An 11,818-nucleotide genomic window follows, 5' to 3' on the forward strand; every position below is an offset into this window, starting at 1 on the left:
CACACCGGTGTAATTCGCTGCATGCCACCCTCATGTGACAGTTGTGTGACATGCAGCAAATATGCAATGACATTGCATACTTGCTGTTGCCCACTGATTGCCATGCACTATCTTGGCATTTATGCTCACGTAAAACGCGCAAAGATAGGACATGCTGCAATATTTATTGCATGCGTATTTCACACAATATGCATAACAACACAGTTGTGTGAGGGAGTCCTTACCGTGGCCATGGTATGCTCATCCTAGTCTGACTCTGAGATAGGGGATAACTTTATAATTTGTACAACCTCTTTAAAGAGTTGTGCGAAAATTAGATGTTGTCCCCTACCTACAAGACGGGATAACTATCTGATTGATGGGAGTTTGACCACTGGCTACAAGAATGTGGGATCTGAAGGTCCTCGAATGAATTGAGCAACTGTTAAGCATGTACATTGGCTCTCAGTTAATTTAAATAGGACTACCTGAGATGGCCCGTTCCAACCCTCTCTCCGGCAGTTCCATTGAAATGAACAAAGTAAACAAAAAATGATGTTCAAAGGCGGACGTTAAATGCTTTCTCATGACAGTCATGTATGTCCTGGCAGGAGTGGGCATAGAGATGTGGCGTGAGCTACTGAGATGAATTTTATATGGTTATTAGGATGACTTTTACAATTAGCTTAGTTAGAACTGTGCAAAACGTCTCAGGGACTAGAAAAAATAAGGCACAAAAAGGCTTAAAGTAGAAAAAATACCCAATGCTGGCCAATTCCGTATACTGTAGAATTATAATACATTTCTTAGACTAATAAATAATAGAAGATCTCAGTAATTCTCCTACAAGATATGTGATACATTGTTTCCACCGGCTTTATTTCGTCAACAAGAATGAACAACTTGGTCTTCCTGGCGGTGGAGTCGTGATTTATTGGTTTAACATTGTTTAAATGCTGACTAGGAGACTTCAGAGCTCCAGACTTCTTTGCTTTCCTGACACTATTATGTATCACAGTCTGACCTGGACAAGACGCTCTTGTTAACCCCGTCCGCCTGTCATCTTGCAGTTTTCAATCTCATTAACGATTTTGTAACATAACATTTCTTGACACAACACTAATAAGAAAATCTTTTTCTGTTAGTCTCTGTTCACACAGGCAATAAGGCTTCTGTTACTACAGGCGCCATGGTAAGTACAGCAGAGCCTATGGATAATGGGGCTGTCCCAGCAAGGTCAGCCAAATGCCAGGACACGCTGACAATCTTAGCATTTGCATCCTGTATAATTATTTATAGCAGCAAGATTATACCTCCCAACGTCTACCAAAGGAGAAGAGAAAAAAGTTTTGAAGATCCCCTGCAAATGTTCTAGGTCACGCCGCTTTTGTGCTAAGCCATATGCCTTGTATCCCTCACAGTAATAGTGCCAGTTAGTGACCCCTTCACAGTAATAGTGCCCTTCAGTGACCCTATGATAGTAATAGTACCCTTCAGTGACCCCACTCACAGTACTTGCATATCTCTTAATAATAGGCAGATACCAACTCTGCACAGTTCTTATAGTTACTTCACAGATGCCATTGCCTTTGATTGAAGTTGTTTCCTTTCCCTTTTTTCTCTATCCGAACCCAGACCGCCAAGATGACTTCTCCTGGCTACAAATTGTCTCTGCAGATTTTGACACACACACAGATCTTTGGCTCTTTGCTTTTTCATCACCCTCCTTATGTTTTCAACAGCTCTACATAATCCATAGTGCCACAGGTAGATAGTAATTAGGCTTCACACAGTGAAAGTGGTTTCAAATCTCTGCTTGGGGTCCCGCTTTCTTGCTTCATTCGAGGAGCAGGAAAGGGGAATCCCCAGTGCCAAACATCTCTGGATGGAACCAAACAGCGCTGCACAGACCCCATTGACTGCAATGGGGTCTGTTCGCTTTGTGCCCAGCTGACCAGCTTTGCACAGAACAAAAAGCGCTTCATGCATCTGTGGTGGAATCTCTGGTGCATGCTCCAATGCAGATGTAAAACCTGCCTTAGTGCTGCTTTTACTGCCCTCCACATAGTCAAAGTGCCCCATTTTATGCCATTAGTAAGAATGCCCCTTTATGGCCCATCAGTAATAATACTTACTTTTCTGCCCTTACTATGAATTATTTCCCTTTTTTGCCTGCATAGGTAATAATGTTGCCTTTCCTGCCCCCATAATTAATAATGCCCTTTTTCTGGCCCCATAACTAATAATGCTGTCTTCTTCCCTCATAGGTAATAATGCTGCTTTGTCTGCCCCCATGTTTAATAATGCCCAATTTCAATAATGCAACATCAGTAATAATGCCCATTTTTATCCCCATAATTAATAATTCTCCTTTTCTGGCATCATGAGTAATAATGCCGTTTTCTGTCTCCATCAGTAATAATTCCCCTTTGCTGCCCCCATAATTAATAATCCACCTTTTCTTCCTCCATCAGTAATAATGCTGCCTTTTCTGGTCCCACAATTAATAATGCCAATTTTCTGCCCCTGTAGGTAATGTAATCTTTTTTGCCCCCATAATTAATAATACTCCTTTTCTGGCCTCATGAGTAATAATGCCCTTTTCTGCCCTATCAGTAATAATGCTGCCTTTTCTACAACTATAATTAATAATGCCCCTTTTCTACCTTCCTGAGTAATAATGTCCCCTTTCTGTCCCTGTAATTAATAATGCCACCTTTTCTGCCCTCCATTATTCATAATGCAGTATTTTCTGTATCTGTACGTAATGCTGCATCAGTGTCCGAGGAGTGGGCTCTCAGCCTAGGAGACAGCGTTGTAGAGTTTAGGCCTTGTCACGGGGTTCTACCATCTCCCACCCTGAGGGTAGCACGCGACCCATCCATGTAACTGAGGGAAGGTCTGCAAAAAGGGTAACCCACGGTGTGGCTTAACTTGGCGATGGGTTGTCACTAGAGATGAGCGAACGTACTCGTCCGAGCTTGATGCTCGGGCGAATATTAGGGTGTTCGGGATGTTCGTTATTCGTAACGAACACCACACGATGTTCGGATGTTCGGGTTACTTTAACTTTCTTCCCTGAGAAATCTTTTCTATATGCGCTCAATGGGGCCGGCGACAGCAGCGCCAACCCCATTGAGAACATATAGAAGACAAATCCTTCTTCTCTGCCACAGCTGTAACAGCTGTGACAGAGAAGAACGATGTTTGCCCATTGAATTCAATGGAACCGGCAATACAGCCGACTCCACTGAATGCAATGGGCTGCCGGCGATCTCGGGATGAATTGTCGGAAAGGGGTTAAATATATAAGCCCTTCCCTGCAATTCATCCAGAAATGTGTAAAAATAAAAAATATATATATACTCACCTGGTGCCGGCAGACGGAGTTCAGCGCGGCAGGCTGCAGTTCTCCTGAACTGCTCTGAACAGCTGTGAGTAGTATTTAGCAGCCGGGGATTTAAAATCCCCGCCTGCTGAATAAGATGCCTCTGATTGGTCACAGCCTGACCAATCAGAGGCCAGCCCTCACTCACACCCATTCATGAATTCATGAATTCTGAACTCCGTCTGCCGGCACCAGGTGAGTATATATATATTTTTTATTTTTACACATTTCTGTATGAATTGCAGGGAAGGGCTTATATATTTAACCCCTTTCCGACAATTCATCCCGCAATCGCCGGCAGCCCATTGCATTCAGTGGAGTCGGCTGTATTGACGGCTCCATTGAATTCAATGGGCTAACATCGTTCTTCTCTGCCACAGCTGTTACAGCTGTGGCAGAGGAGAACGATCGTTATGCTGACAGTGCGGGGGGGGGGGTCTCACTCTTGCCGCTATTGTGGCTTAATAGTGGGACCTGTGAACTTGAGATGCAGCCCAACATGTAGCCCCTCGCCTGCCCTATCCGTTGCTGTGTCGTTCCCATCATTTTCTTGAATTGCCAAGATTTTCACACATGAAAACCTTAGCGAGCATCGGCGAAATACAAAAATGTTCCGGTTGCCCATTGACTTCAATGGGGTTCGTTATTCGAAACGAACACCCGAACATCGCGGGAAGTTCATTTCGAATAACGCGAACCCGAACATTTTGGTGTTCGCTCATCTTTAGTTGTCACGGGTGATGGCACTGTTCCTTCCTCTGTGGTGAATCCGCATGATGAAAGAACTAGTCCACACTCACAGAGTAGATTTAAATAGCAAAGCTGGGAATGGTCGGCAGTGCTCCTTTTACTGGTGAAACTTTTTTACAGTCCAAGCACAATACAATTCACGCCAGCAGGACAATTAGGCACCCTGTCCATGGCAGTTTATTCATCGTCGGTAAACCACCGGCGAAACACGCCGGCCGACAATTCCCATAGCATTGCTATGGAAAGTGCCGGCACCTGTCCACGAGCAGAGAATCATTGCGATAGGGCTGACCGACGGAGATTCGCCGGCGGCTCGTGCTTCTGGGCGGCAGCTCCCGTGGCGGAACTTCGACGCGGGATACCGCATCGCCTATGGACAGCCGACCTTAGTGTAGAAATCACAAAGTGGTGCGACAGGAAGTAAATCATGGGTTCACAGAGGAATCTACAGTCCAGTTATCTGTAGGGCTCAGTGCCCGCCACTAACACCTCTTCTACTCTCCTGCTCTCTACTGGTCTGCACTCACGCCTGGCATACACTCCACATTGCGGTGGCGGTTCACTCTCTCTCGGTTCCTCAGTGAGTTAGCACAACTTCTGGGTGTAATGGGCCCAGGGATGGCTGGAGATGTCTCTCAGCCTCCTCCATTCTGGCCCACACAGAGCGCAAGGTGTCTATGTGGGTTCCTTGCTGAGCTAGGACCGGAACAGAAGAACTCTTGCACAACCACTTGCAAAAACATATATCTAGCATGATCACATGACTCCAAACTTACAATATGAAATAACACATTTCAGACAGAGACAGCTCATTTGCAGACATTAACCCATTCAGTGCTGCAAACTCCAATACACATTTTGCTGATTTATTCCTCATCCACAAAGATCCACAGAGCCGGGCACAGCGGCAGAAGTCGCGGATGAGCCCCGGCAGCCAAAGGGAGGTGAGTATTTTATTTTTTTTACACCATTTTAAATGGCTTTTCAGGGAAGAGAAGCACTTCAGCCAATAACAATCAGAGCTGCCAGCAGGTGGGGATTTTAAATCCCCGCATACTGATAGCTCAGAACTATAGAGCCGGGGACAGCAGCTGAGCCCCGGCAGGTAAGTATTATTTATTTATTTTTTTACACAATGTTAAATGGCTTTTCAGGGAAGGGCTTATGAAGCCCTTCCCTGAAAAGCCATTGACAGCTGCCGGGGCTCAGCGGCGACTTCTGCTGCTGTCCCCGACTCTGTGGATCTCAGCAATCAGCTATCAGCAGCCGAATGAAGCGCTTCAGCCAATTGCAATCAGAGCTACCAGCAGCTGAAATCTACGGGACAGCCAGGAGAAGACGCGTCTGAGCACGGCAGCCGAAGGGAGGTGAGTATGTATTTTTTTTAAACACTATTCTTTGTTTTTCATGGAAGGGCTTATATTTGCTGCCGGCAAATTTCAGGGTTGCCGGCAGCAGGATCCTCCACCGCAGCTGTCATGTGTGACAGCTGCGGTAGGAAATCCTTTATTCCCTGCAGGGATTTAGAATTCCTCTGCTGCATCTGTCACAGATGTGGCAGGTGCAGCAGGGAATTCTTTTTCCTTGCGGGGATGCAGAACACATCGGCCGCGTGTGGGACATGGCAGAGGCGGAGAGGTAAGTTTTTTTTTCACACCAAAATCTTTCTTTTTCAGGGAAGGGCTTATATGCAAAGCCATTCCCTGAAAAAGAATGCAGGGGTGCCGGCAGAACATTGTTTTCATGTGGGGAAACTTTTATCGATCACCCGAGCACTCCGTGGTACTCGTCTCGAGTAACGAGTATCTCGAGTCAGCTAATGCTCAAACGAGCTTCAAGCTCGGACGAGCATGCTCGCTCATCTCTAATCCTTAACACAGGTGTAAATTCACCATTAGACATTCTTTATGATTCATGATGATGGGCTGATTTTACAAAAATCATTGGGAATTGGGGCAGCTAATTTCGACTCCCATTAAAGTTAATGGAAGAAAAAGTCAGGTTCTCTAATAAACCCTCCAGAAAGTCCCTAATGCAACCAAGGTCTCTCCGAATTGCATGGGGATACAACTATACATCTGGGGAATATTGTGCTCCTCTTTAAAATGGGTAAAAAAAATTGTGTGCAGTGGTGTAGGGGTTAGAGAGGAGCGAACGTGCTCGTTTAGGACAATTACTCGATCGAGCATCGTTTTTTTCGAGTAACTGCCTACACGGGCGAAAAGATTCAGGGGGTGCCGGGGTGGAGGGGCGGTAGCAGGGGGGAACAAGGGGGAGCTCTCTCTCTCTCCCCCCCCCCCCTATTTCCCACTGCAACCCCCCGCAACCCTCCGCTCACCCCTGGCACCCCCCGAATCTTTTTGCCTGATTAGGCAGTTACTCGAAAAAAGCGATGCTCGATCGAGTAATTGCTTTAAATGAGCACGTTCGCTCATCTGTAGTAGGGGTCAATCATAGAACAGGAGTATTACTGAAAATGAAAGAAGACCGGTATAAGGTCTCCGAGATGAAACATTTTGATAAAGAAGACAGAAGGTGTGGTGCTTGCTTTAAAAACAGAGTCATGAATTTTGGCAAGGACAGCTTCTACCAAGTGAACTGAACAGCCGAGCACAGGCCTGCTCTAAGGAAAAGCTGTAGAGCAACATAAAGTTTCGTCAAGCAAGACAGCAGGTGTGGCGCTTTTTTAATAGCAAGGTCATAAATTTTGCTAAGGACAAATTCTACCAGGTAAACAGAACACAAAAGCACGGGTCCATACTGACATATTTTTCATTTGGGGGAAAAGTAGTAGGAGAAAACATGGCAGAAGCAGGAGAGAGAGAGAGTAGCAGCAGCAGCACCACCTCCACCACCACCAGCAGCAACAGAGCTCTGTATTTCCATACTGACAGATTTTTATTTTGGGGGCAATAGAAGGAGTAAACATGGCGGAAGCAGGAGGAGTGCAGCAGCAGCACCACCACCACATCCACCACCACCAGCGGCACCTTGAGGGCACAGTGCGGTCTTTGATATAAATATATGCTCAGTCACATGTCATTAATAATTGCCAGAGTGTTAACTAATCAGTGGAATCTCTGCAGAAGTCAGATGAAATCCACGCTTGGTTCATTTTTTTAAATGTCAGACAATCCATATTGTCTGTGGAATGGCAGATGTGTCTGTCAGTTATCACATCCCCAGCTGTGCTGAACACTCTCTGATAGCATACTGGCAGCAGGGCAGGCAAGCTCCTCCAAAGGCTAATTCTTGTTTGAACGAGTAAACAAGCGAGTGATGTCACCACTAACTAGTTCGCTTTCATGCAGCCTCTGTAGACAGGCAAATGCGTCGTTGGCTTGTTCAAAGGTGAATTCTTCAGTCCCTGAACAAGTGACTGAGAAGGACTGTTTAAGGGCTTATTCACACGGCCGTATATCGGCCGAGGCATGAAAACCGCTGCCCCTCTGATGCATTGGTTTATAATAGTGCACAAGGGTATATCTCCACAGCGTAAAAGTGCCTGGCTGGACGCTCTCACGGCAGTGGCGACAGCTGCATTGACTCCTATAGGAGCCAATGACAGCTGCAGGAGAAGGGAGGTGGGAGGGAGTTTAGCAGCGTGACTGCTAAACTCCGTCCCCCTTCTCTTCTCCTCTCCGCCCCTCCCATAGCTACGCCCCTCCAATTGCAAACAGCTGCAAGGGGCAGAGAGGGGCGGGAGCTCAGGACACTAGCTCCCGTCGCACCTCTTCCCCTTGCAGAGAGCCGGTGAGGGGGAAGGAAGGGGAAGACAGCTTCACAGAGCTAAGCTGTCTCCCCTCACCCAACAGCCTATACGCCGCCCCCTGCATCACATGGAAGCATGTATCGGCCGCCGATATATGCTCATGTGAATAAGCCCTAAATCAAATAATAACCGAATGATCCAATGATAATTTTTATTCCTGCATAAAATGAACAACAAATGAAAAGCGAACAATTCTCATTCGTCCTTCAGTTGTTGGCTCGAGTTTAGACCAAACAACTATTCTTCACTTTTGCTCATTTGAACACTTTTTTGAATAATAATTGTTATGTTTAAAAGCATACTAAGGGATTTTGTGCAAGCTCGGGCCACTTGTATGAGTACATTCACTTGAGAACTGACATACACTTGGACCATCATGGATAAGTACTGCCTGTGACTGTTAGTCCTACCCTGTGTTGCTGCAGGCTGCCATGAACTGAAAAAAAACCATGCTACACATCTGTTAGAACATTCCTGCCACTGGTAATGGTCCTGCTGCGTTAGCAACATGCTCACCCTCAATGAGCCACAGAGCTACGATCCATTGCAGATGCATCCCCACGGCAATGAGGAAATGCTCTGCTCAAGCTGCTAAACAGTCTGTCCTGTGCTGCATTTTGAGGTCCCTCTCGACCCAGTAGTGGTTTGATGTTCTGATGTGGGCTATGTGATGGTCCTTCTGCCAGCACTACAGCATAAAAGTACTCATATGCCCTAAAGTGCCTAAGGACATTGGCCCACATTCCTCCTGGTCAGGCCTAAGCGTGCCCGTCATTGTCCCTGACACCCTGTAGTATCTGTTCCAGCAGGCAGATAACAGGGATGGTCACACTGATAAGTACATTATCACAATTGATCATTTTGGTCGCTTCCTCAAAGCAGTCTAAAATGGCACAAACATCTTTGATCTCCACAGGCATCAAGTGACCGGCCTCCATACAGCATCTGCTAATGGCATATACCATCTAGTACTCTGTGGTCACTTTCTGCTGCTGGCTTAGCCTCTGCAACATATGCAACATGGAATTTCACAGTGGTAGACCTCCGCTAGATGAAAGGCGGCTAGGTGTGAACACTGAAAGTGCAAGCACAGTTTCATGGCTTTTTATAGCAATGAATGTAAACCTGGGTAGTTGTATAGAAAGCGTTGGACTACCAGGTTCATCATGTGGGCCAAGCCTTGGTATGTGTGTGAGATTTCTTAGGCGAACGGCTGCCAGCAGGTTGGCCATGTTGTCACACATGACCATGCCTGGCTTCAGATTTTGCGGGGTCAGCCATATGTCAGCCTAAGTCTACAGAGGCATCAATGGTAGGAAGAGAAAGAAGAGAGGGGGATGGAGGGGACAGCAGCTGTGCAATGCTTGAGCTCAGACTCTGTATACGGTGGTAGTTGGGGTGATATTTGTTTTACATTCCCATTGCTGAGGGATGGGGGACTTGCTGCTGACTTGAGACACTCTGAAATATTGGCTAGAGGTCAATGTCAGTGAAGGTGGTGGTAATGGTAGCAGCTCAACCTCTGCTCTCTACTTCCTACATCTGGCTCTGAAGCCTGCAGCCCGATCGTCAATTGCGGAGGAGAGGCTTGAAGTAGGCATAATACTCCCCCTACATAAAACTGCCTCTCTGTGCTCAGAGGCTACTGCATGACCAGGGAGGGAGAGGATGGAAGATGCAACAGAAGAGGGAGCAGAATAAGGCTGACTCTTTGCCCTATGGCCCAGCTGGGCTCTCCAAGGCAGCAGGTGGTGGGAGTTCATATGACTGTTCATACACATTGTGTTGAGATTGCTTAGATTCTTGCCACATCATAAACTCTTACCGCAGATCTTACAGATGACCCCTTTCCTGTCATCACCTATATCAAGGAATGCCCAGGCTGCACAACTCCTAGGAGCAGACCTAGCTGTGAGCTTGATGTTGTAGCTGAGGATGGTGGTGGTACAGCCCTTTTGGTTTCCTGCAACACCCAACTCCCTGTCATGGCAAAGTGCTGCCCCTCAATGTCTGCCTCTTCCTCCTCCCCCTGCAAACTGCTGTGCCGACTCTCCCTGCCTCTCCATGTTAGGACAAGTATATCATCCTCTTCCACCTCCTCTTCCTCTATGTTGTCCTTCTCAGCGGACAGTATGCTACAGTGAGCTCGGGAAGCTCGGAAAGCTGGTACTTATATTTCTGCATCCTCCAAATACACATTTCCTGTGGAGGGCTGACCGCACATACAAACCCCCACCTTCCGCTTTGGAAGAAAAAAATGGTTGGGCATCAATGCATTCAATGTCTTGGTCTTCTCCCTCTGGTGGTTTGAACTGCCTGGTTGACTTCCATAACATTGAATGATCAAACAACTCCTCAAACTGATCTAAGAGGCCTTAAGGAAAGATGATACCCCTCCCAACCCACATCATCGGCCTCTCACTAGCCAAGCCAGGATCCTACTGCACACTGGGGAGGGGCAAACACACCGAAACAGCTGAGTGTGTATGGATTCTGGCTTAGCTTTCAATTCTCAATCATTGTCTACAGACCTGTATAAAAGGTCAAGAATACTTGCCAACCAATAGTTGGTGCTGCAGAGATATTGTTTCATCTTCCTTATTTGTAAAGGGTCTGGCGCACAGCAAAAAATATAGCATCATGTGATTACTGTATGCACCTAGTCTTGATGATATAAAATGCATTATTTTGCACATTTTAAAAGACAAAACAAAATCGTCCCTAATGCTCAATGTACCGTATGTAAGTAAAGTGGAAGTTCCTTTAAATTTTTATATTGTAAGCTTATGGTGACAGCCAGGTAAGACTCTTAGTATATTGAGAGACTAAAACTGCCTGCATGGAACTACACAATGATGATCTAATTATAACGCTAATAATAGCATATGATTTTTTTCTAACGTTAATGATAATGATAGTGCAGTGCAAATCCTGCAGAATTGATTAGAGTTGAGACAGTCTGCAAAAGTGTCTTGCAAGCATTTTCTTAGGATAACAGACTAGATAGCTCATGATTGATCATTGTACCGTGAAAAACTTGTAATTTACAAAAATTAATTTATGCATTTTTATTTAACTCCTTCACGACCAGCGACTATAATATCCACCACCGGTAAGTGCTCAATCCTGCTCAGAGCAGGATATCAGTTGCCCAGTGAACTCACCATATTGTGGTGGGAGCACGGCTATAAACCACTGTCATGCTTCTGCCACAAATGCGATGATCTGGGATTTCTTTGATCCTGGCTGTTTACTTTCTTAGAAGTCAATCCAAGCAATATGTAAGGTTCTTGATAGATGGAAACAGATTAAGTATGCTATTTCCGGAACTTCCATGGAAGTGAAAAGGAGTTACAGGAAGCACTGCAGCACATGGAGGTACACTGCTTACTTAGTTTTTGAGGTGCAGAAACCTTATTACTTACAGTGATGTGCAACTCCCATTCACTTCTTTGGGAATTATGGAGACAATGTTAAACAAGTCCAGCTGTTTCTGTAATTCTGACCGCATTGGGTAGTAGAGGTAAGCTGGGATGGGGTCGAGGAAGGGATACTTTTCGAGATAGTTGCTAGTGGTACTACATCTATCAGACATTTATGGCATATCTTGTGGATATGTCATGAATGCCTGATAAGGGAATACTAATTTAAGGTGCAAAATAGCTGTCAGGAATCAAACTCAGGAGCTTCTGTATTGCAGGCTGCGGCTCTTCCTGCTGAGCTATTCAGAAAGCTGGATAGCTCCTCTGCTAAATCCTGCCCTTGTTCCCTGCTCCTGTTCCTGCTTTCTTTATTAGCTCAACCCTGCTTCCTGATTACAGTCTCTATTTAAACCTGGCATAGCACCTCCTTCTTTGCGAGATTATTGTTCCCTCAACCTTTAGTCAAACTCCAATACCTGCATGCTCCTCTAACTAATATTGCTTCTC

The sequence above is a fragment of the Eleutherodactylus coqui genome, chromosome 4, assembly GCF_035609145.1.
Source record: "Eleutherodactylus coqui strain aEleCoq1 chromosome 4, aEleCoq1.hap1, whole genome shotgun sequence".
Classification (NCBI taxonomy): Eukaryota; Metazoa; Chordata; class Amphibia; order Anura; family Eleutherodactylidae; genus Eleutherodactylus; species Eleutherodactylus coqui.